Source organism: Pseudorca crassidens, chromosome 13 (assembly GCF_039906515.1).
Source record: "Pseudorca crassidens isolate mPseCra1 chromosome 13, mPseCra1.hap1, whole genome shotgun sequence".
In the NCBI taxonomy this organism is placed as follows: Eukaryota; Metazoa; Chordata; class Mammalia; order Artiodactyla; family Delphinidae; genus Pseudorca; species Pseudorca crassidens.
In genome coordinates, this window is record NC_090308.1 from 73,636,987 (window position 1) to 73,663,638 (window position 26,652).

General features: G+C 38.0%; 1 long non-coding RNA gene and 1 other non-coding gene across 5 annotated transcripts in view; one reads left to right on the top strand and one right to left on the bottom strand.

The window, feature by feature from the left end:
- The window catches only part of LOC137204797 (uncharacterized), a 420,535-nt gene that overhangs the window by 316,752 nt on the left and 77,131 nt on the right, over positions 1-26,652 (bottom strand). The window lies entirely within an intron of this gene.
- TRNAE-UUC (transfer RNA glutamic acid (anticodon UUC)) lies at positions 19,408-19,479 on the top strand. Its single transcript has one exon. It is a non-coding gene; the product is annotated as a tRNA-Glu (tRNA).

Here is a 26,652-nt window from a genome sequence, read left to right on the forward strand (position 1 = left end):
CTAGAGTAATGAAAATAAAAACAACAACAACAAAAAAAATGGGAGCTAATTAAAGTTAAAAGCTTTTGCACAGCAAAGGAAACTGTAAACAAGACAAAAAGACAACCCTCGGAATGGGAGAAAATATTCGCAAATGAAACAACGGACAAAGGATTAATCTCCAAAATTTACAAACAGCTCATGCAGCTCAGTATCAAAAAAACAAACATCCCAATTAAAAAATGGGCAGAAGACCTAAACAGACATTTCACCAAAGAAGACATACAGATGGCCAAGAGGCACATGAAAAGATGGTCAGCATCACTAATTATTAGAGAAATGAAAATCAAAACTACAATGAGGTATCACCTCACACTGGTCAGAATGGTCATTATCAAAAAATCTAGAAACAATAAATGCTGGAGAGGGTGTGGTGAAAAGGGAACCCTCTTGCACTGTTGGTGGAAATGTAAATTGATACAACCACTATGGAGAACAGTATGGAGGTTCCTTAAAAAACTAAAAATAGTTCTATTTATATGAACATACCATATGACCCAGCAATCCCACTACTGGGCATATACCCAGAGAAAACCATAATACAAAAAGAGACATGTACCACAGTGTTCACTGAAGCACTATTTACAATAGCCAGGACCTGGAAGCAACCTAAATGTCCATCAACAGATGAATGGATAAAGAAGATGTGGTACATATATACCATGGACTATTACTCAGCCATAAAAAGAAACAAAATTGAGTTATTTGCAGTGAGGTGGATGGACCTAGAGTCTGTCATACAGAGTGAAGTAAGTCCAAAAGAGAAAAACAAATACTGTATGCTAAAATATGGAATCTAAAAAAAAAAAAAAATGGTACTGATGAACCTAGTGGCAGGGCAAGAATAAAGACGTAGACATAGAGAATGGACTTGAGGACACGGGGTGGGAGGGGGAAGCTGAGGTAAAGTGAGAGTAGCATCGACATATGTACACTGCCAAATGTAAAATAGCTAGTGGGAAGCAGCAGCATAGCACAGGGAGATCAGCTCACTGCATGACGACCTAGAGCGGTGGGATAGGGAGGGTGGGAGGGAGGCTCTAGAGGGAGGGGATATGAGGGGATATGTATGTATATGGCTGATTCACTTTGTTGTACAACAGAAGCTAACACAGTATTGTGAAGCAATTATACTCCAATAAAGATGTATTAAAAATATATGAATATATTAATACTGTATTTCCACTATAATACCAAGATATTATCCTTTCAGTCTGTAACCACCATTTGAAAAATTATTAACATATTTTATATTCTTATTTTCTTACCAAGATTTTAAATGTTTTGTAGATTTTCTATAAGCGACATGTCTCATTTTGGACTAGCCTTATTCGAAGTCCTCAGGAGCCACCTCTGGCCAGTAGCTACCATACTGGACAGCACAGGAGATCAGGCTGGCCTTCGAAGTCATTGTACGGTTTGGAATTTAGTCTAAATTGAATGAGAACACAATGGATGGTTTTTCAATGAAAAGATAATATAATGTGAAGTATCTGCTAGTAATTTATGGGTTCTTTTGTCCTAACATTCAAACACAATAAAAAATATGTTAGAAAATATTTTGGTATGGTATATGAACCTAATGTTTTCAGCCCAAAATACAGTCAGTGATACTCTACCACTTATTGGGAATAATAGAATATATATAGAAACCAACCAGTTCTCACCTCCCCCACCACTGCCATTCTGGTCCAATCTACCCACCATCACGTCTGGTCTGGATCAGAGACTTTCCTCCCTGCTTCTCTCTTACCCTCTGCTGTCTATTCTCAGCTCAGGAGCCAGAGTGATCTTATTAAAACCTAAATGAGATCCTAAAACCTTCAATGGCTCCCCATATCCCTCCCTACCTGCCTTGGCCTCCTGTTATGTTCATGACTTCATCTCATATTAGTTGCCACCTTGCTCTCTCTTCCTTGGCCTTTCCGGCCTTCCTGATGTTCTGAGAATATACCAGGCATCCTCCTGTCTCAAGACTTTACCCCGTTCCTCTCTCTTTGCTGAGAGATATAACTCTTGCCCTCACTTCCTTCTGTTCTTTGCTCAAATGTCATATTTTCTGTGGAAGCTTAGCAACCCCTTCATTTAAAACTGCACCCATATATCCCACCACTTTCCATATCACCCTCCTGCTTTTTTTTTCCCCATTTTCTCATTATCATCTATCTTTTCTTTTTTTTTTTTTTACTGTTTTTCAATTGTTTATAGACTCTTGTTTCTCATAAGAACATGAGCTCAATGAGGCAAGGAATTTTTTTCATAGGTCTTTTTTATCTCTACATCCTCAGTGCCTGCAAAAATTACCTGGCACATAGATGTACTCAATAAATATTTGTTTAATAAGTTAAGATTTCACCAATGTCTATCATCCCCCTACATTCTAAGCATCCACGAGGAGAGGACCATATCCTCTTTTGCTCACAATTCTATCTCCAGGGACTAGTGCCCTATAAGTATGTATTTATTTTGTAGAAATTCAATAAATATGTATTAAACAAATAAATACACTCATTCTCCTATATTAGATAATATTACAAAGAGAACAATAATTCTTCCATGATAGGTGGACAGAATGACAAACAAAAAGCAACAGGTGGCAAACAGCAATTAAACCGGCTTTCAGTTACGGCACCTCAAAGATGGTGGCGGCTCGTTTATGTGGACTATTTATTATTTTGGCTGGAAAGGAAGAAAACAGTCTGAAAAAATATTAACCTGAGTTTCCTTTATTTTTCTCCAATTATGACAGCTCTACTTCAAGAATATGAAAACCTGGTATCACAGGTTACCATCATTCGCCTCTGATGAAAAGAATTTAAGAACCAGGAAGATGTGAACACCTCAAGTAAAAAGGCTCAAATAGCTATTAACCGTTCCTATCTAGATACGTTAATAAATTTTTCTTTGTAAAACTGAGGTTATCAGTATAGGTTCTACTCTATTTTCACCTAAATCTATCTCTTAATGTTTCATTTGTTAAAATGCAGTTAAAGCAATTTTATAAAGGGGATTCAAATTTGTATATGATTCATGGCATTTTGTCAAATAATGAATTTTTCAGAAGAACTGAAAACAAAGATTTAATGACTTGCCCGGCTTCCTTGCCAGTGTCAATAGGACATGCTTGTTGAGTAATTTTTTCCAAGTGTGAGGAGGGATTTGCTCTTTTCCATTCACATTGCACTTTGCTTTCAGCTAATAGTATGCATTAGCAAGGAGGTGGGCTGAGGTCAAGGGTGCAGCGTGACTAAATAAACGGACCCACACAGGCACTGAATCCATAAACGTGACTTCATTCCTATGGTGCTTTAATCAACTGAATTAAGCAACCACAGTTCATTAAAGATCTAATCTTCTCTACCACTCACACACCTCTGACCTACACGTCAATCCATGCGCTGTCTCTCTGCACCATTGAAACGCCTGGTTTTGGGATAGGCTTAATTAACAGTCAATACCAGAAAACAGCCATAAAAAAACATGTCACATAGTTTTCCTTTACTGTTCTACTTAGTGGAAAAAGAGCTTACTGAGAAAATTGCTGCCTTCCCAAATTGACAATTTCATGAGTGACAGAAACATCAAAATGAACACAAATTGTAATGCCGTCTGATTGGCTTGAAGAAGCAGTGTGGTGTAGTAGTTAGAGATGCAAATGGGGTTTCAGACGTTAAAGGTTCAGCTCTGGCTCTGCCTCTTCCTGTTGTGTGACCATTGGCAACTTGGTTTCTCTCAGCCATAATTTTCCTTGTCTAACAAAATGGAGTAATGATATTACTATGAGAATCAAAAGGCCTGATGTATGTTAAGTGCCTGGAATAGAGTAAGCAGTCAGTGCATTTTATTATTATAGACACATTTACTCTGGTAGCTGTTTCAAGAACAGATTCAATAAATCAAGAACGGAGGAAGGGTAACTAACAAGGTGTCGTTGCAACACTTCTGGTCCCCAAAACAGATCTGAGAGACGTTGAACTGACAGAATCGATCGTCGTCTGGCATGTGGTGGTCGGGAGTGGTGGAAACAGTGAAATTCAGGGAAAGGGTGCCGAAGAAAGAAGAGTCTAAAAGGGATTTCATGAAAAGGGTATTCTACAGAGTTCTGGAAGAAGAGGTGATAAAACCAGCAAAAGTTGCATGAAGTATTGTCTTTATGCCAAAATCCAGTCTTCCCAGGCTCTTGGCAGCTAGATTCATCCTAAGAGATATACTATAAATCTATAAGAACTCCAAGCTATCCTTGTAAATGAATTGAATACTATTCCCTTCATGTGTTTTACTATTATTTTTCTAATTCATGTCAATGCTGTAGTGATTAATAATTACAATTTCTTACGCATTCTTAAAAAGCAACTTTTATTCTTATTTATACTTTTTAATTCTCAAATATCATGTCATGTTTTGGTAAATGGGCCAGAATATAATTCTCTTATTTTCTTTAGTAAGAGTCCTTGCCTTGAAAATAATGGTAACTATGTATAGCCAGTCCTTGGGAACCACTTTCAATTTCAAAATTTTTTTCTGATTATTTGAGATTTGATAAACACAACCATAATGGAGAAGAATTAAGAGGGAAGTCATGGAATCTTCTGCTGTATCCAAACAGTGTCATATTTGTTTCATAATTACTTTTCTTTGCATCAATTATTTCAGTCACTGTGACTGTTCCCATAAATAACTTGTACACAGATGTACATAATTCTGCAGTGTTTATTTCCCTGTTAAAATCTCTACTCAACCCAACGGACCTCCAACAAATACTTGAGTGGAGATCCCTCCAGGTATTTGCAAGAGAATCTGTATCTGTCTGTGAAAGGACTTAGATTGATGAGTTGAGAGGAAACTAATCTAGAAAGAGAGGGAAATGTGAAGTAGAGAGATGAGTTGCAAACACTGCCTTCCTGGCATTTTGACACACCCGGGACATTAGTCACTGGATCTGCATTTTTAGTTAGGTTGTATACAACCAAGAAAAGTTAGCATTATCCAAGTCAGTGAGGACATGGGGAAATAATTGCTACCAGCTCATCTTTCACCACCAACCTATTTCATAGCCTATTTAATAGCTCCCTAAAAAAGAAATTGACTAAGAAAAAATACTCAACAATTATTCGAATAGGATGACAGTTTTACTTATTTTATTTTGTTCCTGGAAGCTCAGAACAAATGTATTCTTAGTCTAGTTAAGTCAATTAGAGTGTGCGTTCCCCTATCCTGCCCACCCCATCACCACCACCACCACCTACACAGAGACAACACACACACAGGCAAAACACACACTTTTTTGTTTAGAAATATTTGGGTGGAATTTAATATTTGGAGAACATGTTTACTACATGGTATGCATTGTCAGCTCTATAGCTGTGCTTTTCAAAACCAAGGACAACAGTTGTGGACTTTTGTTCTTGGTGAAAATAGCAGAGGTGAATTTGCAATAAGATCCAACTACTCCACCAGAGGTCTATGAGGCCTCAAATTTATTAGAAAAGTTAAAGGACTAAGAGTCAGGAAATCAGGCTTAAATCCAGCTCAGCTACAACTGTGGCCTAAGCTGAGGCCAGTCACCTTGATAACCTGGGCCTCTGATTCCTGGCACAAATGGAAGACTCAGCCTAGATGGTATCTAGTTTCCTGCAGCTGTTGAGTTCATTGCTTCTCTGAGAGGCCTGTCTTGCATATTACATATATATATATATATATATATATATATATATATATATTTTTTTTTTTTTTTTTTTTTTTTTGGCCGTACGCGGGTCTCTCACTGCTGTGGCCTCTCCCGTTGCAGAGCACAGGCTCCGGACGCGCAGGCTCAGCGGCCATGGCTCACGGGCCCAGCCGCTCCAAGGCATGTGGGATCTTCCCGGACCGGGGCACGAACCCGTGTCCCCTGCATCGGCAGGCGGACTCTCAACCACTGCGCCACCAGGGAAGCCCGCATATTTTATATTTTACCAGAGAAGAGACAGCCAGGCTCAGCACCATCCTGATCCTAAGAGAATGCCTAAGCCTCACCTACAAAACACAAGTTTAAATTATTTCTACATTTGTCTTACCCTATGATGAAAACCCAATTCTATTTTGTCAGAGAAGGATGTGTGAAAAATACATATGAAAATGTGAGTAGAATGAGGTTAAAAGTGTAGGCCATGTGAAGACTCCTGTTGACTAAATAGAACCAGTGAAATACCTGAAACATGTATGGAAGGGAAAATTGGAATAAATGACCCATTCAGTCCAAAGAGTTAGCCAGAGAGGTTAAAACAGAGCAATAGGGGGCTTCCCTGGTGGCACAGTGGTTGGGGGTCCGCCTGCCGATGCAGGGGACGTGGGTTCGTGCCCCGGTCCGGGAGGATTCCACATGCTGCAGAGCGGCTGGGCCCGTGAGCCATCGCCGCTGAGCCTGCGCATCCGGAGCCCGTGCTCCGCGATGGGAGGGGCCACAGCGGTGAGAGGCCTGTGTACGACAAAACAAACAAACAAAAAAAAAAAACAGAGCAATAGGGACTTCCCTGGCAGTCCAGTGGTTAAGACTTTGCCTTGCAATACAGGGGATGCAGGTTTGATCCCTGTTCTGGGAGCTAAGATCCCACATGCCTTGAGGCCAAAACACCAAAACATAAAACAGAAGCAATATTGTAATCAATTCAGTAAAGACTTTAAAAATTGTCAACATCAAAAAAAAATCTTTATTTAAAAAAAAAAGAACAGAGCAATAATTACCAAATTGTGTTCCACAAGGTGTTAAATATGTTCCTTTTTTTTTTTTTTTTAAAAAGAGAGAGTTTGGTTATTATGCTCAAATTAGTTTGGGACTAGATGGGTTAAATGAGTTAAGCAAATTTATTTTTGCTGCAGGACCTCTGAGACTATGGTTTGAAGCCTTTCCCAAACTAACTGACCATGGAACCCTTCTTTCCAGGAATACCTCATGGGATCTCTATGAAAGAAAGACGCTTTAGAATATACTAAGATAAATCAGGGAAACCAAAATATATTGACAAAACATGTCAATCTGCTTTCTGACATATATTAATGAATTGACATATCATCTTTAAGAGATGCCTCCAAATTTGATGTCTACTGGAGATTTTATCCAGCCAGGAATAAAATCATTTGTTTCAAACTGACATTTGTTAAATGTCTGAATGGTTCTCAGAACTCCTGCTATTATATTCCAATATAAATATGGTATGTGTACCTTTTGAAAGTGGTCTTTGATATTTATGGACTGAAGAGCCAAAGAGAAATGGGAGAAAAATGACTTTTGAAGTGATCTATGTTTGTCTTCCATGGAATTTTTTCCATCTTTTTAAAAAGGAGTTCCTTGGCCAATTCTGGCATCTCTCGGGAAACTACAAGCCAGGGTAAACCAGGAGCCTGCTATAACACTTCATTCTTATGCATCATTTAAAAGGCATGCATGCTTCATGTGAATCCAATAACACTAGGCATACGGAGAGCAGGGGTTATGTTAGGACCCCATAAATAATGCTTCATCTCGTCTTTTAGGCTCGACGAACAAAGAAACCTTGTAGAAGGGAGAGGTTACATTTTAGAATAAGGCGTCCCACTTTGTGAATACGTTGAAGAAGCCTTCAAGCCTACAACCACAAAGATAAATAAAAGTCTATAAAACAACACCCTTACTTAAAAACACTGAGATGGATATTTTTTGCAGCAATGATGGATGAGAGGGCTGTCCATGGCCCATAAGCATATGAAGTACTAATATAAACATGAGAGTCTTCTCTAAGAATCAAACTAAGGGAAAAGGCTCAAAGTTGGCATGATCTAGAGATTTTATTGGGGTATTTGGGGCACAGTAAGTGTATCAGTTTAGCCTAAACAATATTCACCTGTGACTAGCAGGGTGCTACGGGGTGCCTAGTAGGGAGTATTACATGGGAGATTAAAACCCTTCCTCGGCTAAAACTTACAGAGAAAAGGAACTGAGCACACATGTTTGGTTCACGAATGATGTGCCAGAATCAAAGGGAAGAGATAACTAGGGGGACACCTCAATGTCAATCACTCTTATTTCCCTCATCCCAGAGCTTGCAGGCTCACGGCCAAGTACCAGAATGTGGAAGCATCCACTGAGAAACAAGGGAAAACAAGAACAGCTGAGACAGACTTTCATCACTCAAGCACCAGCAGCACCGGGGCCAGTCTCACCCCCCATAGTAGGAGACACTGGTGGCTGCTGCTGTGACAGATTCAGCAAGACACTCAGTGACAGGCACTGGCAGCCTGGGCACAGACGCTATTGCTTCTAGAATCATCCCCATAGGGCAGCATTGGCAATAAAGCTGCTGTTTTTAATACCAGAAGGCAGTGAGCATAGAATAAGGAGTCAGGGTAAGAGACAAAGAAAGTAGAACAGAGGATGCCACTGGGTGGTTAAAAGGATAAATTTGCTGATGGTAGATGACATACATCTGAAGAACGTCATACAACTATTTAGTAGACGTATAAGTGTGGTCTAGAGTTCTCACATGGGGAATAGGAACAGTGCCAGAGAAATACCAACTGGCAACAATCATAATATTCTATTTTTATCCCCACGTGAGTCTGGCCTGAGAATCAAGAATTACATAAGAAAGGACTGCATAATATTGAAACTGCTTGTATTGGAATGGAGTCCTGGCTGGCTGTGGTCTTCTTGGTAAACAATGGAAAATCTCGCTTAATTAAATTGGCTTAAACTTGGTCCATTTTGCGAGGTTATGAATTTGATAACCTATTAAGGTCATCTCTCTAACCACTATAAAGGTTCTAATGAATATTGCATTTTTCCCATCTTATTCCCAAAGATCAGAGCACTTTGGCATAGTCCTAGTCAAGTTTTATTATTTTCAAACTATAGATTCTAGAGTATAATAAAAATGCATTTTTTGGGCTTCCCTGGTGGCGCAGTGGTTGAGAGTCCGCCTGCCGATGCAGGGGACACGGGTTCGTGCCCCGGTCCGGGAAGATCCCACATGCCTTGGAGCGGCTGGGCCCGTGAGCCGTGGCCGCTAAGCCTGCGCGCCTGGAGCCTGTGCTCTGCAACGGGAGAGGCCCCAACAGTGAGAGGCCCGCGTACCACACACACACACAAAAAAATGCATTTTAAAAAGCCATAATGCTCATCTACTTGAGTATTTTTAATATCAACAAGTAATTTTTATAAAGATAGCTCATATTTTTATAGGTATTTTCAAAGTTCCTCCATCTGATCATGTTATCCTGTAAGAAGAGGTAAGAGATTTAGCAGGTAAGGAAACAAATGTGCTGAACTGGCCAAGGACGGTCAATCACTAAGTGATAAAGTTAAGTCTAGAACTGACATCTCTGGACTGCTAGTCCAAGCCAACTCACTGAACCACACCAGACCACCTTTTTTCTGGTACCTTCTCCCAATCTCTGCGTCACTTCAACAAGTTCAAATATTATCCGTGCCAACTCCACCAAAAAACTTAAAACCATGAGCTTCTTTAACCTACATTAACCAAGAAGTACCAAGCAGTTAAATCTCCCTAGGGCTTTAAATTCTTTTCAAGTAAAAGATGCTTTTTGACTTTGAGTTTTCAAACTTTGCTTTATTAGTGTCTTTCATGAAAAGAATGCCGTCATTAGTTTATTTGTTTCTGTTCTGGATGTTCTTACAAAACTCTCTGTGGAGTGTTCTTCTCAAGCCTTAACTTTGTTCTTTCCATGAGTTGCACAACCCAGCTACCCAGCCAGAAGACAGACAAGGTATCCCCTATAGAGGTCAGGTTACCCTGTGATTTTATACCTCCAGCACAAGGAATGACCACATTCTAATAGAAACTAATTCACTACAGGATAGAAAGAGACAACAGGGGGAAAAAAAGACTTTCACAGCAGTAAGAAAGTTTGTTTCTTCCTTGAAGAAGCAAATATTAAAGTTATTTCTGTTGCTGAACAGTCACACAAACACTTGGGTGCGCGCACACACACTTATCCAATCTGCTCCCTCATAAAAATAATCTCATTAGTCTCAGTCAGGGGAATCTCTGTACGACTTGTTTTTTGAAGATCAACTCAAATAACTAAATCTAACATAATCCTACCTAAAGTAAAAAGTTATTAAAATGATGAAGATGTCCAGCATGCCAGGATATCTGCAAAGTCCCAAGTTCGTGTTATATCTTGTTGATATAAGAGTTTATACATCCCCAACACAAAAGAAACTACACAGACATTATTTATCATTATCTTCTCTTTAAAAATGAAATGCTTCCTTTTTCTGATATCCTTCAGCAGATGAATAAAATGATTTGCATTAAACTCACATTAGCTCTGCATTATCACAGATTTTTCTTCTTTTTTGCTTCTTCACTTCCCCTGTGGCTGTACTTTAATATAACTTTATTAAATTCAAGGAACAGTTTGGGAAACTAGATCTTATACATCCAAGGAGCCCTCATACTGAGCTCATCCAAAGAATTCAAGAAATGACATTCCTAAAATTTTGCAAGGGATGTTGTAAGCCGCACACAACTCTTTGGCCTTCTTCATGATTATGCTTGACAGAATTATGTAAACCAAAATGCTCAGGGTAATGAGAAGCTCTTTTGGCCTATAATGTTTTGATAGACATTTTAAATGGGAATGTAGACACATTATGTATAGTATAGGTACTGTATGTGTATACATATATACTTAAACACATATATTTGAAAGATTCTTTTCAGAAGGACCTTCTCTATTTATTTTCTTGATCAAATATAAAATACAATTTTATTGTGAATGCAGTAAAATCTCCAATGTAGAGTATGTGTGAAAATCTCTTCAAAAGTTTTAGACAACACAGATAATAGAAAAAATTTATTATCATTTATCCTAAGTGATAGCTCGACAGCTTTTTTTTTTACACATTCAAAATCCCTTTGATGTAGTTCCTAAGCTACCTAGGGTTTTGAAGGCCTAAAATTTTAGTCCTGAGTTTTCACCTAGTAGCTTTAGAGGTTTTCACGGGACTCAAGATTGTAGAAAGAAATCCTGTAGGTAGAATCTCTCAGAACTGACTTCACAGGTGCATGGTAATTACAAAGAAGAATTTCTGCCTTGGGATGACGGGGAATATATATTAAAAACATAGCCTAGCTCTAGAGAGCAACCATCCTGGAAGGTCCGCAAGCAGAAACAAGGACACTTAAACATCTCTTTTGCTCCCTCTGCTGGTTACTTTCATAAAATAACGAATGGGTACTTTGATCTCTTTCCAGAAAGGCTGATGCATTTTAATTTTCCCAGACTTTCAGAATTTGAGTGTCAAGACTTATCTATTTGGTTTGTTATAACTAAGCTTTTGTGACTGAGTTGCTATGACTCAGTTGAGGCTTTGCTTGTCTAAATTATAAAGGAGTGTGAAATATTAGAAAAAAAGATATCCTATGAAAATGGAACTTCCATTAGATTAACAGTTCAGAGATATTGAGCATGGTACAAAAGAGAATATAAAATATTCTCATTTTAAAATAATACATCAAAAAAATTTTTTTAATAAAATAATAAAATATCAAGCAGGGTATAAGCACTTATATATAAAATTCGTTAAGAAAAAGACAGTACTTCTGGGAAGATGGTGGAAGAGTAAGATGCGGAGATCACCTTCCTCCCCACAGATACACCAGAGATACATCTACACGTGGAACAACTCGTACAGAACACCTACTGAACGCTGGCAGAAGACCTCAGACCTCCCAAAAGGCAAGAAACCCCCCACGTACCTGCTGCACGAGGAGAGGGGATTAAGAACGCTGCTTAAAGGAGCTCCAGAGACAGGCGCGAGCCGCGGCTAAAAGCGCGGACCCCAGAGACGGGCATGAGACGCTAAGGCTGCTGCTGCCGCCACCAAGAAGCCTGTGTGCGAGCACAGGTAACTGTCCACACCTCCCCTCTCGGAGCCTGTGCAGCCCGCCACTGCCAGGGTCCCGGGATCCAGGGACAACTTCCCCGGGAGAACGCACAGCGCGCCTCAGGCTGGTGCAACGTCACGCCGGCCTCTGCCGCCGCAGGCCCGCCCCGCACGCCGTGCCCCTCCCACCCCCGGCCTGAGTGAGCCACAGCCCCCAATCAGCGGCTCCTTTAACCCCGTCCTGTCTGAGCGAAGAACAGACGCCCTCCGGTGACCTACACGCAGAGGCGAGGCCAAATCCAAAGCTGAGCCCCGGGAGATGTGCGAACAAAGAAGAGAAAGGGAAATCTCTCCCAGCAGCCTCAGGAGCAGCGAATTAAAGCTCCACAATCAACTTGATGTACCTGCACCTGTGGAATACCTGAATAGACAACCAATCATCCCAAATTGAGGAGGTGGACTTCGAGAGCAATATTTATGATTTTTTCCCCTTTTCCTCTTTTTGTGAGTGTGTATGTGTATGCTTCTGTGTGAGATTTTGTCTGTATAGCCTTGCTTCCACCATTTGTCCTAGGGCTCTACCTGTCTGTTTTTTTTGTTTGTTTTTGTGGGTTTTTTACTCTTAATAATTATTTTTTTATTTTAATAACTTTATTATATTTTATCTTACTTTATTTTACTTTATCTTCTTTCTTTTTTCCCTTCCTTCCTTCCTTCCCCCCTCCCTCCTTTCTTTCTCCCTTCCTTCCTTCCTTCCTTCTTCTACTAATTCTTTCTTTCTACTTTTTCTCCCTTTTATTCTGAGCCGAGTGGATGAAAGGCTCTTGGTGCTGCAGCCATGAGTCAGTGCTGTGCCTCTGAGGTGGGAAACCCAACTTCAGGACACTGGTCCACAAGAGACCTCCCAGCTCCACATAATATCAAACGGCGAAAATCTCCCAGAGATCTCCATCTCAACACCAGCACCCAGCTTCACTCAATGACCAGCAAGCTACAGTGCTGAACATCCTATGCCAAACAAGTGGCAAGACAGGAACACAACCCCACCCATTAGCAGAGAGGCTGCCTAAAATCATAATAAGTCCACAGACACCCCAAAACACACCACCACACGTGGACCTGCCCACCAGAAAGACAACATCCAGCCTCATCCACCAGAACACAGGCACTAGTCCCCTCCACCAGGAAGCCTACACAACCCACTGAACCAACCTTAGCCACTGGGGACAGACACCAAGCACAACGGGAACTACGAACCTGCAGCCTGCAAAAAGGAGACCCCAAACACAGTAAGATAAGCAAAATTAGAAGACAGAAAAACACACAGCAGATGAAGGAGCAAGATAAAAACCCACCAGACCTAACAAATGAAGAGGAAATAGGCAGTCTACCTGAAAAGAATTCAGAATACTGATAGTAAAGATGATCCAAAATTTTGGAAACAGAATAGACAAAATGCAAGAAACATTTAACAAGGACCTAGAAAAACTAAAGATAAAACAAACAATGATGAACAACACAATAAATGAAATTAAAAATACTCTAGATGGGATCAAGAGCAGAATAACTGAGGCAGAAGAACAGATAAATGACCTGGAAGATAAAATAGTAGAAATACCTAATGCAGAGCGGAATAAAGAAAAAAGAATGAAAAGAACTGAGGAGAGTCTCAGAGACCTCTGGGACAACATTAAATACACCAACATTCGAATTATAGGGGTTCCAGAAGATGAAGAGAAAAAGAAAGGGACTGAGAAAATATTTGAAGAGATTATAGTTGAAAACTTCCCTAATATGGGAAAGGAAATAGTTAATCAAGTTCAGGAAGCACAGAGAGCCCATACAGGATAAATCCAAGGAGAAATACGCCAAGACACATATTAATCAAACTGTCAAAAATTAAATACAAAGAAAACATATTAAAAGCAGCAAGGGAAAAACAACAAATAACACACAAAGGAATCCCCATAAGGTTAACAGCTGATCTTTCAGCAGAAACTCTGCAAGCCAGAAGGGACTGGCAGGACATATTTAAAGTGATGAAGGAGAAAGACCTACAACCAAGATTACTCTACCCAGCAAGGATCTCATTCAGATTTGATGGAGAAATTAAAAACTTTACAGACAAGCAAAAGCTGAGAGAGTTCAGCACCACCAAACCAGCTCTACAACAACTGCTAAAGGAACTTCTCTAGGCAAGAAACACAAGAGAAGGAAAAGACCTACAATAACGAACCCAAAACAATTAAGAAAATGGGAATAGGAACATACATATCGATAATTACCTCAAATGTAAATGGACTAAATGCTCCCACCAAAAGACACAGATTGGCTGAATGGATACAAAAACAAGACCCATATATTTGCTGTCTACAAGAGACCCACTTCAGACCTAGAGACACATACAGACTGAAAGTGAGGGGATGGAAAAAGATAATTCATGCAAATGGAAACCAAAAGAAAGCTGGAGTAGCAATTCTCATATCAGACAAAATAGACTTTAAAATAAAGACTATTAGAAGAGACAAAGAAGGACACTACATAATGATCAAGGGATCGATCCAAGAAGACATAACAATTGTAAATATTTATGCACCCAACATAGGAGCACCTCAATACATAAGGCAAATACTAACAACCATAAAAGGGGAAATCAACAGTAACACATTCATAGTAGGGGACTTTAACACCCCACTTTCTGCAATGGACAGATGATCCAAAATGAAAATAAATAAGGAAACACAAGCTTTAAATGATACATTAAACAAGATGGACTTAATTGATATTTATAGGACATTCCATCCAAAAACAACAGAATACACATTTTTCTCTAGTGCTCATGGAACATTCTCCAGGATAGATCATATCTTGGGTCACATATCAAGCCTTGGTAAATTTAAGAAAACTGAAATTGTATCAAGTATCCTTTCGAACCACAACGCTATAAAACTACATATCAATTACAGGAAAAGATCTGTAAAAAAGACAAACACATGGAGGCTAAACAATACACTACTTAATAACGAAGTGATCACTGAAGAGATCAAAGAGGAAATCAAAATATACCTAGAAACAAATGAGAATGGAGAAATGACGACCCAAAATCTATGGGATACAGCTAAAGCACTTCTAACAGGGAAGTTTATAGCAATACAATCCTGCGTTAAGAAACAGGAAACATCTCGAATAAACAACCTAAACTTCCACCTAAAGCAATTAGAGAAAGAAAAACAAAAAAACCCCAAAGTTAGCAGAAGGAAAGAAATCATAAAAATCAGATCAGAAATAAATGAAAAAGAAATGAAAGAAACAATAGCAAAGATCAATAAAACTAAAAGCTGGTTCTTTGAGAAGATAACTTGATAAACCATTAGCCAGACTCATCAAGAAGAAAAGGGAGAAGACTTAAGTCAATAGAATTAGAAATGAAAAAGGAGAAGTAACAACTGACACTGCAGAAATACAAAAGTTCATGAGAGATTACTACAAGCAACTCTATGCCAATAAAATGGACAACCTGGAAGAAATGGACAAATTCTTAGAAATGCACAACCTGCCAAGACTGAATCAGGAAGAAATAGAAAATATGAAAAGACCAATCACAAGCAATGAAATTGAAACTGTGATTAAAAATCTTCCAACAAACAAAACCCCAGGACCAGATGGCTTCACAGGCGAATTCTATGAAACATTTAGAGAAGAGCTAACACCTATCCTTCTCAAACTCTTCCAAAATATAGCAGAGGGAGGAACACTCCCAAACTCATTCTACGAGGCCACCATCACCCTGATACCAAAACCAGACACGGATGTCACAAAGAAAGAAAACTACAGGCCAATATCACTGATGAACATACATGCAAAAATCCTCAACAAAATACTAGCAAACAGAATCCAACAGCACATTAAACGGATCATACACCGTGAACAAGTGGGGTTTATCCCAGTAATGCAAGGATTCTTCAATATACACAAATCAATCAACGTGATACACCATATTAACAAATTGAAGGAGAAAAACCATATGATCATCTCAATAGATGCAGAAAAAGCTTTCGAAAAAATTCAACACCCAATTATGATAAAAACCCTGCAGAAATTAGGCATAGCGGTAACTTACCTCAACATAATAAAGGCCATATATGACAAACTCACAGCCAACATCGTCCTCAATGGTGAGAAACTGAAAGCATTTCCACTAAGATCAGGAACAAGACAAGGTTGCCCACTCTCACCACTCTTATTCAACATAGTTTTGGAAGTTTTAGCCACAGCAATCAGAGAAGAAAAGGAAATAAAAGGAATTCAAATTGGAATAGAAGAAGTAAAACTGTCACTGTTTGCAGATGACATGATACTATACATAGTGAATCCTAAAGATGCTACCAGAAAATTACTAGAGCTAATTAATGAATTTGGTAAAGTAGCAGGATACAAAATTAATGCACAGAAATCTCTGGCATTCCTATACACTAATGATGAAAAATCTGAAAGTGAAATCAAGAAAACACTCCCATTTACCACTGCACCACAAAGAATAAAATATCTAGGAATAAACCTACCTAAGGAGACAAAAGACCTGTATGCAGAAAATTATGAGACACTGATGAAAGAAACTAAAGATGATACAAATAGATGGAGAGATATACCATGTTCTTGGATTGGAAGAATCAACATTGTGAAAATGACTCTACTACCCAAAGCAATCTACAGATTCAACTCAATTCCTATCAAACTACCACTGGTATTTTTCACAGAATTAGAACAAAAAAATTTCACAATTTATATGGAAACACAAAAGACCCTGAATAGCCAAAGCAATCTTGAGAACGAAAAATGGAGCTGGAGGAATCAGACTCCCTGACTTCAGACTATACTACAAAGCTACAGTAATCAAGACAGTACGGTACTGGCACAAAAACAGAAAGATAGATCAATGGAACAGGATAGAAAGCCCAGAGATAAACCCACGCACATATGGTCAGCTTATCTTTCATAAAGGAGGCAGGAATGTACACTGGAGAAAGGACAGCCTCTTCAATAAGTGGTGCTGGGAAAACTGGACAGGTGCATGTAAAAGTAAGAGATTAGATCACTTCCTAACACCATACACAAAAATAAGCTCAAAATGGATTAAAGACCTAATTGTAAGGCCAGACTATCAAACCCTTAGAGGAAAACATAGGCAGGACACTCTATGACATAAATCACAGCAAGATCCTCTTTGACCCACCTCCTAGAGAAATGGAAATAAAAACAAAAATAAACAAATGAGACCTAATGAAACTTCAAAGCTTTTGCACTGCAAAGGAAACCATAAACAAGACCAAAAGACAACCCTCAGAATGGTAGAGAATATTTGCAAATGAAGCAACTGACAAAGGATTAATCTCCAAAATTTACCAGCAGCTCATGCAGCTTAATAACAAAAAACCAAACAACCCAATCCAAAAATGGGTAGAAGACCTAAATAGACATTTCTCCAAAAAGATATACAGACTGCCAACAAACACATGAAAGAATGCTCAACATCACTAATCATTAGAGAAATGCAAATCAAAACTACAATGAGATATCATCTCACACCAGTCAGAATGGCCATCATCAAAAATTCTAGGAGCAATAAATGCTGGAGAGGGTGTGGAGAAGAGGGAACCCTCTTGCACTGTTGGTGGGAATGTAAATTGATATAGCCACTGTGGAGAACAGTATGGAGGTTCCTTAAAAAACTACAAATACAACTACCATATGACCCAGCAATCCCACTACTGGGCATATACCCTGAGAAAACCATAATTCAAAAAGAGTCATGTACCAAAATGTTCATTGTAGCTCTATTTACAATAGCCCGGAGATGGAAACAACCTAAATGTCCATCATCGGATGAATGGATAAAGAAGATGTGGCACATACATACAATGGAATATTACTCAGCCATTAAAAGTAATGAAATTGAGCTATTTGTAGTGAGGTGGATAGACCTAGAGTCCGTCATACAGAGTGAAGTAAGTCAGAAAGAGAAAGACAAATACCGTATGCTAACACATATATATGGAATTTAAGGAAAAAAATGTCATGAAGAACCTAGGGGTAAGACGGGAATAAAGACACAGACCTACTAGAGAATGGACTTTAGGATATCGGGAGGGAGAAGGGTAAGCTGGGAGAAAGTGAGACAGTGGCATGGACATATATACACTACCAAACGTAAGGTAGATAGCTAGTGGGAAGCAGCCGCAGAGCACAGGGAGATCAGCTCCGTGCTTTGTGATAGCCTGGAGGGGTGGGACAGGGAGGGTGGGAGGGAGGGAGACGCAAGAGGGAAGAGATATGGGAACATATGTATATATATATAACTGATTCATTTTGTTGTAAAGCAGAAACTAACATACCATTGTAAAGCAATTATACTCCAATAAAGATGTTAAAAAAAAAGACAGTATATAATTAAGGACTAAATTGTGTAGTATTGACTATATGTTGCAGACTTCAGAGAGTGGAAAAATTTCATAAACAAGAGACAGGAGTTGCAGTGAGACTCAAAGATGATTGATATAGAACACAGGCTGGAGCGTGATAGGAGTGGTTGCTGACAGAGCATCAGTAGTAAGTAACTACCATCAATAACCCAATCTTTGGACTTTTCCACCCAAACACAACCTTCTTCCTATACATATAATTCCAACAATAGCAATAGCAACAATAGCATGTCCATATCTGACATAAAGAAAATATCTATATTCCAAATTAAAGCATGTGCGTCTTCTCCCCAAAAGTGAATACCCACAATCATTCAGCCACCATCGCTATCTCTGAGAGATAGTCAGTCCTTCTCTATCAAGTCAGTCACAACTTTGATCTGCTACCTATGGATCAAATAAGAAAGTTAATCACCAGTAATACACACTTTATAAAATGCTAGAAAACAACTAGAAGGAAGATATACTTGAGACTGCTGCAGGGTTCTTCCTCAATGAGACAGATCTTTCCCTTCATTTAAGGAGCTCTGAGTCTATGATCTGATTCAGGTCAGGCAAGTGTGGGAGGGACTGTGAATTTCCATTGTAGTGAGTCACTCAGGACACTGCCAAACCTAGAGATTTTTTTAAGTAGGACCTTAGTAGGATATCATCAATTTCAGTCCTAGAATCCCGCATGATCAGTTAGCCACTTCCAAAGTCTTCTGTGTGTCAAACTTTATTATTAACAATCTCACCCTGGTGATTATTACAGAACCACACCACCTTCCTTGGCTTATTAAGTGCTGCTAATTTGCCCTCAGTCGACCAAGGTTACCAATGTACATGGTGGTATCATCCCCTCCTAGAGATGCTAACCACTGCAGTCTTTTTCACGAATGCTGCACTCCCCTCACCAATGAATTTCTTAATGTCTAGAAGTGTTTTCTATTATCCCCTTAAGGAACAAAGTTGCGAAATATCAAATCTCCCTAAATTCTTTGGATTTATCTTTCTACAAGGTACCAATTTATTGGGAGTTCCCTGGTGGTCCAGTGGTTAGGACTTGGTGCTTTCACTGCCGTGGCCCGGGTTCAATCCCTGGCCAGGGAACTCCCACAATCCACACCACAAGGCTGAAAAAAAAAGGGTACCAATTAATTTCTGGTATTTTAACTTCATCAGACACCTTCCATTGATGAGTCCAGGTTTGAGGCAAGCAGCCAAATAATCAATTAGAGCCATTTCCAGGTGCTCAAGCTAGTACATTGAATCTCTTTATTTATTAAAGCATTTATTCAACAAATGTTTATTCAGTTTTCATTAGGTATCTGACAATATTCCATGTGCTGGAAAGACAGCATTGGATAGAACAAATAAAATTCCCTGGCTTCCTAGAGTCTACATTTGATGGGAGAGAGGAGAAAACAATAAACAAATAAGTATTTCTAAATACATAGTGCTTCGGAAGATAATTAGATTGGTGCTCTGGAAAGAAACAGAGCAGACTAAGGGAGATTGGGAGTACTGGGGTGTATAATTTTAAGTATAGGGATCAGAGGAGGCAACTCTGAGAAAATGACCTTGAACAAAGTCTTGAAGGATGTAAAGAAATGGGCCAATGCAAATATACGGGAGGAGAGCAGGCCAGGCAGAGGCCATAACAAGTGCAAAGGCTCCGAGGCTTATCTAAGAACAGAGAGGAGGCCAGTGGTGCCAGCACAGAGTGAGCAGATGGAAAATAATTGTTAGCATGATACTTCAGATAAACTCATAGTTTTGGAAATTAAATTGAATACAAGTTGAATTTTCCTCACTCTCCCAACTCAGTTTCAGGTTTGTTAAGAACATGTGCTAAAACTTATCACTTTATATTAGCAAATACTTCATAGCCACCAGTGCCACTGGTTCTCTCAAGTATAGGGGTTAAATTAACTAGAATAATTCAGAGCCGTTCTTTCCACCATAGTCATCTCATAGCAAGTTTATCAATCGTCTGTTGTGATTCTCCCTAATCACCACAACTACGGGGGAATTATCAGTGCGAGCTGGGTGCGTATTACAAAGTAGGAATAGAATGCTAAGACTTCAGCATCCTGATCAAGGGTCATTAAAAGTTCTTTTCAAACAAAGCAATAATCTTCAGAGAGCTTATAAAAGAGCCTGGCAACATCTTCCAACTTGTCAATAAATATATACTTTTTATAGTCTGACTTTTCTATTTGTAATTGGCATGCTTTAAGGGAAACACCCAAGTCATATCTTTCGAGTGGGGAAATTAATTATTGATTTGCCTCTAGGCAAATAACTTCATTAAAGTTGTGTGCTGAATGCCTGGCTTGTTTAAGAAATTGAACGTAGAAGCTCATTTCTTATGCAAAAATTTTGTGATTCACCTCAGTTATCAAAACAGATTCCATGTTGGGAAAATAATAAATAGGTTTTAATATGAAAAAAGCGTGTACTAATAATCAATAAAACCAATAGCAAAGCCTCATTGAAAAGCCAGAGCTGCAACCTCATGTTAATGGATGACGTTACAGAGAAATGACTTTTCCATGGAAGTTTTCCTCAAGTAAACTGCTGATTTAGGACTGCTCATCTGTATAGAGAGATTAAGTAAATCAGGATGGAAACAATAGAATTTCTTATAACCCCATTTCAGTGGAAAGGTTAATTTTCACTTTATTGGTTGAATCTAGTGTGTGTACCTGTCCCTGTTATTAAATTACTTACAAACGCAATCTGATGCCATCATCATAACAGTTTGGGGGGTCAGGTATTATTATCCCCATTTTACACATAAGGAAATTGAGGCTCCAGGGTAGCTGGACCTTCCCAAGATCATACATAGAGAAAGTGGCAGAACTTCTGATGCTACTTTACCACACCCCAAGCTGGCCCTGTCATTCTCTCTTGCCTCCTGGAATCAGGAGCATTTCCTGTAATGCCTTTATCAAACTATCACTTATCATCTTCCTATAACATTTCCTACATTTTTTTCCAGGTTACTATTTATTAAGAAATCCTAGTCATTGCAGAAAACTATCCTGGAACGTTGCAAACACTAAATTGGTCTATATTATAGCAAGGAATTTAACAACCAAACAAGCAAGCAGTCTTGAGATTTAAACAGTGCAATTTTCTTCATGGTTGTGTTTGCTTTTAACAGAACATGAAGCATACACAGATTCATACAGGTCTGTGGGAAGCAATCTTCTCCTTTAAATACTGAAGAAAATACTCATGTATATATGTTCATATACAAACTATCATGAAATATTAAATTAATGTTTTGGCTACAACAAATACCTACAAGATTCTATACAATTTTCTTGTGCTTATATATCACTGTATTATTAACTATATTACAACTAGTGCTATTCCTAAAAAGACTATTGTCTCTTAGCCTTTGAGTATTATTATGATTACTATCAATATTATGATTAAAAGTTAGACCTGTAATTTAGATACTTTGTTTATGTAATCTTTAGGCAAACAGCTTCCAAATAATATTTATATGGTTAATTATTTTTAAAAGGTCCACTTTAATTAGCAAATTCTTAATTCATAATATATGTGCAGTATAAAAACTACTAATTCCAACATCTTTGTGAGTGTGCTCATATTTTTTATTTTTATTATGAATCATATTTTTCTACTTATTTTCATGTCTCAGTTTTGATTTTATATCAGCCACTGTGAGTGAAACAATAGCTGAGACTGAAATTTGGTGATATTTTCCATAGAAACAGCTCCCCTTTCTTTGCCAGACATCTAGAGTAAAGTCCTGTGGTTCTAAAATTGATAAATCTATTTCATTCAAAGTCCTGCTAAATGATATACGGGAATAAAGATGCAGACTTATTAGAGAATGGACTTGAGGACACGGGGAGGGGGAAGGGTAAGCTGGGACAAAGGGAGAGAGTGGCATGGACATATATACACTACCAAATGTAAAATAGCTAGTGGGAAGCAGCCGCATAGCACAGGGAGATCAGCTCGGTGCTTTGTGACCACCTAGAGGGGTGGGATAGGGAGGGTGGGAGGGAGGGAGACGCAAGAGGGAAGAGATACGGGGATATATGTATATGTATAACTGATTCACTTTGTTATAAAGCAGAAACTAACACACCATTGTAAAGCAATTATAAAAATGTTTTATAATTCCAATAAAAATGTTTTATAACTCCAATAAAAGTGTTTAAAAAATAATGATATATGAATGAGAAGAAAGAGGTGTCAAGAGAAGCAGATGAGAAAAGTGAAAGATGAGAATTACTAATTATTTTTAAGTAACAGAAGAGGAAAGACAAAGGATGATAATAGTCATCATAATACAAACACTTATGAACAGTCACCATACAGAGGGAACTCTGTATGCTTTACAAGCATCATATATATATATATATATATTTATATATATTTATTTATATATATACTTTTATATATATATATATATTTTTTTTTTTTTTTTTTTTTTACAAAGTAGGCAATGAAGGTTTAAGGAAACAAAGTAATGTGCCCAAAGTTACAGATAGAGAGTGACTGAATCAGAATTTGAACTGAAGGCTGTCTGATGCCAAAGTATACACTTTTACCAGTGTAATATACTGCCTTCCTAAAACTCTGATGAATCCTTAAGAGATACCCTTAGCTCTAGCAGTTACAATCAGTGGTGTAGATTTAGAGGACAATGTTACACACAATATCATTTCAGTAAAAGCAAAGATCCTGCTGATGTCTGGTACATGTATTTACACTGGCTTTACAATGTTAGATCACATTTTTAACTTGGAAAAAGTTATCGAACTGTCTAAGAAACAGTAACAATTTGTTTCATTATTTACTTTTTATTAATAACTAAACTCTTTAAAGGAAATGCTGTTCCCAAAGATTTCAAGCTTTTATAAATAAAACATAACTAGATGATATGAATTTTCCATGCAAATGGACGATAAATCAAAAAAAAAACCAAAAAACTTCGGTCTAAATATCAGGGGGGAAAAATTCCTTAAGAAGTCAGCCTTCACTATTAATAACACCAAGAACCACTTTAGGCCAATGACGGACAACTCAGGTAAGAGAAACTTGTTTTCTCTCCTTATCTTTCACCTACGTCTACTCACACACAATAATGCTTTTGCATCTCACCCTTCTTGCAATTCTCTCTCTCTTTCTCTCTGTGCATGGTAACAATATTTCTTCAATCCGATGGCTTTCCCTCTTACCCATTGCTCAAGTTCACTATTTTTGCATGACTTTATAACTTCCTAAGTCTCTTCCAAGACATACTCACTCCTTGTTCAGACCTTCGGTCTTTGAGATGTCCGTCAATCCTTGTGGTTGGCAATCTCTACATCAAACGAGATTAGTAATCATACATACTTTGAAACCTGTGCATGTGATCAGGTGAACTTTAGAAAGAAACAGATGTGTAGAAACCTGGGAGGAGGTGTAACCCTTCGGAAAATAAAATTTTCATGTGCCAATCTGTTATTCATAGCATCTTCTCCACACAACTTGTAAATTTTTGCCAAAGGACTTTATTTCCCTTGGAGATAACACTTTCTAAATTGTTTAGACATGATTTACGCTACTTACCATTTTTATCTGACTTCATTAAATGAAGAACTAATGAGTCAAAGCATCATTATCATTTCTTTCCACCATCATCACAATAAGAGCTGGTAGTTTTCTGGATAAGGGGTGGAGTGTAGAACAAAATATCAGGTAGTATTAGCCTGACCATGGTGTAGGATAAAACAACGTAGCTTTACTGTAAATAATGTTACTTAAATACAGTTTTCTTAAATCATTCATGAGCACCATTTTTCTTCAGAGAAGAAAATGAACCTTCCCAAAACTGACTATATAGACATCACAGACTATCCATAGCAAAGAGGCAGTAGAACAAAACCACCAAGATAAACAGCAGTACTTACATAAGTGACTTGTTTACACCTGAGTAAGGAAAAATAAAAGTGTTTGTATCCTATTTTAAGGTAGTAGTTACAAGTATGCATGGATAGGAAAATGTATCACCCTAAACCCCAAAGTAACATTTATCACAACTCAGATCCATCTTAGGGGGGCCTGGGGGGTGCAGGTGGTTAAAAGGTGAGAACAGCTCTTGTATGTGCTGTTAATTTAAGAGTGCAACCAGGATCTATAATTACTTCTGAAAAGAACAAGTAACGACTGAGTATATTAACTGTCAACAAACATCTGCTAAAAGTGGTAATTAACACCATAAGGCTCATGGAACTTAAGACAGACATCAGATCCTCTAGGTAGCACCACAGTAAATGTTTGCTGGGACATCAGACCATCTTAGCCTTGTCTGAAAATTTCCCTAGTTAAATACTCCTGGTTTATAGTCTAAAAAGCCTGCTTCATAAAAGCGTGAGGTGTCAAAAGTCCACACTAGTAGGTGTTTTTAAACACTAAGTTCACTGGAATATTTGCAATGAAATACCCGGTGTCAGGTCTCCAAAAATAAACTAGTAACAGAAAGGGAGAAATAACTAAACAGTCAAGACGGTCATTGCATAATCCATCTTCTAAAGCCCTAATGTAATCTTATCAAGGAAACCACTCGGCCTCTATTTGCTATTATTTTAAACAACTTTTCAACAGATTGTTAGAATAGAGCTTCAGGGCCCATATTTGAAAGTGGACAGCTACACTCAGAACAGAAAGAAAAGTCAGGTGACAGTCGACACCCAGTCAGGAAGAGAAGAAGGGGAAAAACTATAAAGAGAGCATCAAGAGTTATTGAATGCAGTCATCCAGTCCACTTTTTATGTCTGGGACATTTCCTGTGTTCAGTATTGAAATGGCTTCTAACAATTCCTGAAAGATCCGTCTCTTTTCAGAAAGTCACTCAGGTCTGTGTCACAGTCAGCTGAAAATCCCAGACACTAAGGCCCGCTTTAATGAGACTATCTTCATATATGTAATTGGAGGTCTACAGGAGATATACACATAAATGTTACAGACTAGAAATTGCAGCATGTTGACATGATGTTTGCATCATAATGTTAATTTACATACACTGCTTGAGTTTTCTGTTCAATTACATTTGTTGCTTCATTTGCATAAAGGTGTAGATGAAAAATTAATATATACTCAACAACATTAGTTAGTTATTAGGGAAGTACAAATCGAAACTACAATGAGATATTCTCCAGGATGGCTATAATTTAACTAAAATAAAATAAAACAGAAATAAATGTTGGGGAGATTATGGAGAAATGGGAACCTCATCCTCATACATTGCTAGTGAGGGTGTAAAATGGTTTGGCCACTGTGGAATTTGATGTTTCCTCCAAAAGTTAAAGATAGAGTTACCATATGACCCAGCAATTCTACTCCTAGGTATATACCCAAGAGAACTGAAAACAGATGTTCACACAAAAACTTGTACATGAATGTTCACAGCAATATTAACCATAACAGCAAAAAGTGGAAACAACTCAAATGTTCGTCAATTGATGAATGAATAAATGAAATGTACATACAACAGAATATTGTTCAGTCATTAAAAGTAATGAAGTAGTGATACATGCTACAACTTGGATAAATCTTGAAAATATTATATTAAGTTAAAGACGCCAGATACGAAAGGGTACATGTTGTATGATTCAGTTGATATGAAATGTCCAGATTAGGCAAATCCGTAGAGAAAGAAAGTAAATTTGTGGTTGCCAGGGGATGGGGGTGGGAAGCATTGGGAATAGAGCTTATTTTGGGGGGTGATAGAAGTGTTTGAGAATTAGTGGCAATAGTTGCACAATAGTGTGAATATATTAAAAACCACAGGAGTGTGTACTTTAAAATGGTTAAAATGATGAATTTTATGTTATGTGAATTTTATCTCAATAAAAAAATGAAGAAATCAAAATACGTACATTTTGTTTCCATGTTATCATTTTCTAAGTCCACTGTGTTTAAATGCTTCCACAGATAATTAAATGCATTCAAAAAGTTAATGTTCAACTCTCTGATCTGACAAGCAGGATTGTTTCTGGGTACTTCATAATGTTTCAGTTCCCAAAAGAATACACTTTACTGAAACTTATAAAATATTTAAGGGGATATAAGACTTTAATATAGAATGTGTTACCTACATAATACTCTACCATGCCATTCATATTCCTCTTGGAAGAGGGCAATCTTCTCCTCAAATATTCCATATAGTCTTAGAAACAGAGGAAAAAAAGGTAAAAATTATGGCCTATTTTCAGATAGGTCTAATAGAGTTGGTCAGTATTATCTCTTCTA